Source organism: Benincasa hispida, unplaced genomic scaffold (assembly GCF_027475165.1).
Source record: "Benincasa hispida cultivar pf3 unplaced genomic scaffold, pf3_genome.v1.1 HicScf28, whole genome shotgun sequence".
NCBI lineage: Eukaryota > Viridiplantae > Streptophyta > Magnoliopsida > Cucurbitales > Cucurbitaceae > Benincasa > Benincasa hispida.
In genome coordinates this window covers 11989-16898 of record NW_028326360.1, presented here as the reverse complement: position 1 = coordinate 16898, position 4910 = coordinate 11989, and the positions used below count along the sequence as shown (strand labels likewise).

Here is a 4910-nt window from a genome sequence, read left to right as displayed (position 1 = left end):
CAAACCCTACACATCCGAATACCTCGAGGTTATCTATAGATTAGAAGGGTGATTGGTCCACTTTTCCTCAGGGGTAAGCAAATCTAAAGATGTGTAAGGACACCTATTTAGGGTATACACTGTATAGGATCCAGTTTCTACCCAAGAATTGTCCCCTAAGATAGCATCAGAGAGCAAACACCTAACCTTTTCTATTATGGTTCTATTTAACCTCTCAACAACCCATTTTGTTGAGGTGTATACCTCACTATTCTATGTCTAGTTATGCCATTCTCACTACAAAATTTATCAAAGTGTTCATTACAAAATTCAAGCCCATTATCGGTTCTAAAGTATTTTAACCTTTTAGATGTTTGATTTTCTATCATGGCTTTCCATTCTTTAAACTTTCCAAATACTTGCTCCTTAGTTTCTAGAAAGTATATCTAGCTTTTCCTAGAAAAATCATCTATAAATGTTAGAAAATACCTTGAGCCACTAAGGCTTGGTGTAGGAGATGGTCCTATAGATCAGAATGGATAATCCAAAGCTCATTTGGTGGTGTGCTGAGATTTTGTGAAGCTTTGCCTGGTTGCTTTACCTAAAATGCAACGCTCACAAAAGGAAAGGTGCTCACTGATACCTTTGGATAAAGTTCCTTGCTTGGACAGAGCTTGCATCCCTTTCTCACTAATATGGGAGAGTCTTTTATGCCACAAGTCAGCCTCTGTTAAGCTTGTTGTTGAAGTTGTGTAGGCACTTGTCATCATCTCTACACCTCTCAAAATGTAAAGGTCATTGACCTTCTCACCAACCAACACAACTTTGGAATCCTTGATTACTTCAAGAACTCCACCTTTTCCTCTGCATTCATACCCAATGAAGTCCAACATGCCCAGAGATATCAAGTTTTTCTTGAGCAAAGGTACATGTCTAATATTTCTTAGAAGCTTGATTGATTTGTTCTTTAGCTTCAAGGACACTGAACCAACCCCCTTTATCTTGCAGGCTTCATTATAGCCTATGTACACTGATTCTCCATCTATTTCCTTGTAAGTATTAAACCAATGTCTGAAAGTGTCATGTGATAGTACATCCGGAGTCTAGCACCCAATCATGCTTCCCAAAAAGACTAATTTAGTTGGTTTGATTTTTGGTGGAGGCTAAGACATTAGAGTAAAAATAGGAACCTTCAACCACTGATGGTTATGGTTGTTTCGCCTTCTGATCCTTCTTTTTTTCTTGGTTTTTCCTTTTCAGACCGTAGCAATCTCCTCAGGTGACCTTTCTTCTTGCAGTAATTACATCTTAACTTAGTCTTAGGCTTGTCTCTTCATCTGACTGATTTTTATTCCCCTTATACTGGTTCTGCTTGTTTTTCCCCTTGGCAAATAGCCCCTTTGCACTAGGCTTCTTCTTCTTGACTGTCTGACGCTCTAACTCTCTTGTTCTTAATACTGAAATGATGGCATCAGTGGTGACTGATTCTCTGCCATACTTCAAAGCATTCTTCACATCTTTATAGGCTTCGGGTAAAAAGTTTAATAGCACAAAAGCCTCATTCTCGTCATCAATTTTCTCACCAAGGCTCTTGAACTCTGAAACTATCCTCTTGAATTCATCCAAATTATCTGAAAGGGGCTTAGCAGGATCCATCTTAAACATGATCAACATTGATACCCGAAACTCCCTCAGATACATTTTGTTGGGGAGATCCTTAGTAGCAAGAGGATCCTGCTAAGCCTCTGAGACTATCAACATTCACAAGTCTCAAATACTCAAGATCAACATTGGAGAGATAAAGAAATAGCTCAGGATAATTCTGCCAAATCCTTGATACCCGAAACTCGGGTGCTCGACTACTTGCTACTCAATCCTCGATCAGAAATCCCTTCTTCGTCTGAGTAGTCTCTGTTAAATTCTCGATGCAACTCGATGACAACAGAACTAATACTCGATTGTACTCGACGATTCTTGAATGATACTCGGTGTAACTCGAAGGTGAAAATGATGTACTCGAAGCAACTCAATAGCGATGAATCGATGCACGATTGACTCGATAATCTTGTTACTCGATGCAATTTGAAATGTAAACGATTGACGCGCGATTTACAATAAAGAATTACTCGATTGAACAAGAAAGATAATGGAAGAAGAAAGAGACATAGTGTTTACATGGTTTGGCAAGGTTGCCTACATCCACGGGAAGATCTGAAATCTTTTTACTTAATAAAGATTGCTTACAGATTTGATGTTTGCAAGAAAATTAAGAAAATGACGATAACTCTGTGTGTGTAATTCGAATTTGAAATCAGTGGTATTTATAAGGTCATATCAGCTGACCATTATACAAGTTAGTTATAAACAAACAGAAATTTGATGGTATTTGAGTCAAAGCTTTTTCGTATGCATATATATATATATTGGAATTAGGGTTTTGGGTAAAAATAAATATATATACTTATATATTTATGAGTATCTCGGTTAGCGTGAAAGATAAAAAGGGAAAAAAGAGAGTTCATCTTCTTCACGCGTGAGGCAGCCGTTGGAGCCTTCTCCCAGTCGATCGAAGAACCAGCCGCCTCACCTCGCGTCAGCATCCTGCTCAGCCTCAGCGTTTGACCGCCGGAGGAGCCACCGCCTATCGCTCAACGTCGCCGATTCGTCGCTCGATCACACCGAGCGTTTCACTCGCCCAGCCCGCCACCGTCTCTCTCCCTCTCCCTCACCATTCGCTCGCCCAGCCGCCAGCCGCCGCCTGCGCCCAGTCCCAAACCCGACGATGCCACCATCGATCTCCGACCAATGTTGTCGTCGGTACCTTGGTCTTCATCAGAATCCTAGATTTTTGTGAGTAAAGGTTTCGTTTGCAAGATTTAGTAGGTTTCTTACTGTGCTTGGAAAAATTTTGGAATGCCATAGAGATTGATTTTAGTTTTGGCTTAATATTCGTAGTTCATTTACCCATAATATTTGAAGGCTAGTTTGGAGTATCGAAGGACCTCGAGTTGCTTTCCGGTGGGATTATAGATTATTTATGAAAATACTCGAGCGGAAGCAGATCGATCATTTGATCATTGAATATGTATTTAATTATAAATTACAACATACTAAAGAAAAGTTTTAGAACCCTTTCTTCACGATTTTCCTGGAACAGACTTTCTCCAAGAAAAAACCTCGAACAAGAACTAATACTACTACGAATATTTCCTTGGAATTTTAGGATTGAGAACCAAAACTTTTCTGTCGTTTTCTTTTATTGTGCCAAAATTAACCATCACCCACGGGATGGAGACAAAAGAAGGAAAGAAGTTGTAACCCCTTCCTTATTATTAAAATAATAATAATAACATAAATATAAATATGATAACTAGCTTTATCATATTATATATATATATATATTAAATTATATGTTATATCAAATATAATATATAATCTATCGTTTTAATATTGTATCACATACAATATAAACTATAGTTTCTTTTATCTATTATATGATATTTAATATAAATCATATTTATATTAAATTTAATCAATTAATAGTACGATGACCTTTCACAAATTACTCAAGTACAGTTAGGCTAAATTATCGTTTTGCTTCTGAAGTTACATCTAACTCCTTAAGTATCATTGATTTCTCTAATGAACAATAGATTATAGTCCAACTATGAATAAACCGCTCTCAGGCTAGGAGATAGTGTGGCGCCACATTGTTCAGGATCTGAAAAATTAATGGTTGATTAATTAATCCTATATTATTTTCGTTAGTGTAATATTGTTAATGTTGTTATTAATATAATATTTTTATAATAAAATAACTCCTAATTTTAGGGGAGTTATCTCTACATGGGGGAGTTATTGTAACTCCTCCTCCTCTTTGATAAGTCTGTTGTGAATAGACATAAGGGTGTATGAAACGTGAAAAACGTTACAAAAAAAGAACTCTTTCCAAAAAAAACTCTATCATTCTCTCTCAATCCTTCTATCTTTCCTTTCTCCTAAAATAAGTACAAGGAAACCACACTTCCTTATTCTCTTGTCTTGAGAATAGTAGATGTTCCAGGTGGTGATATTCATGGAATTGTTTTCCAGTGTTCGTACAGATGAATTGGTGTTTGTGACATTTGGAGAGGAAATTCGTGAAGAATGAATTTCTACAAGGGTAAGTATTTTTTTTTTCTTCCATTCCTTTGTAGAATGTATGCTTAGAAATTCAATGTTTATCCACTGTAAATTTGGAATGTTTATCTCTCTGCATTTTGTGTGTTTCAAATTGAATTTCGATTGTACAACGTTCACATGCTCCCGAAAAGGAATTACATTCTTTCAATTTCAAAATTTGTAAATCTAGTCTTTTAGAGGGTTTGTCGAATGTGTTGTTAAACTTTTCCAAATTTTTGTAGAGGTTGCTCTTGAACCCATAACAAGAGTGTTGTAACAGTTTGATTCTCAACCGTAAAAAGGATCGAGTTTGTTCTTACTCCAAAAAAGGAACACTGTAGCGGTTCGACTCTAAGTCGTGGGAAGAGTCAAGATTGAATGATATACCCAAGTGGAGCTTGGGAAGTGGATGTAGGTCAGGTCATGTTGAACCACTATAAAATCACGTGTCAATTTCTCTATCCCTCTCCTAATTTATTTTTGCAATCAATTATTGTTATTATATTTCATTGGAATAAATTAATTACAATTTTTAATTCTTGAAATCATTGTTCATATTTGTTTGTTTTGATTGATATTTGTTTGTTTTGATTGATAGCTCTTAAAAACTTCTATCGCCTATCAATCTTATTATTATTATTAAACAAGGTGTTTAAAAGTGTTAGTTTTAGTTTATTGACTATTTGAAATGAATTTATTTGTATAAAATTCTTGTTTAAATTACTTATTAGCACAAAGTGTATTACTTAGTTTAACTGGCCTAGATTTAA

The 4910-nt window shown here is 35.9% G+C and overlaps 1 long non-coding RNA gene across 1 annotated transcript; it reads left to right on the top strand.

Moving 5' to 3' along the window:
• Positions 1 to 2423: 2423 nt before the first annotated feature.
• LOC150030355 (uncharacterized) lies at positions 2424 to 4685 on the top strand. Its single transcript, XR_016527056.1, has 3 exons — positions 2424 to 2829; positions 4072 to 4141; positions 4383 to 4685. It is a non-coding gene; the product is annotated as an uncharacterized LOC150030355 (long non-coding RNA).
• The last annotated feature ends 225 nt before the right edge of the window (positions 4686 to 4910 follow it).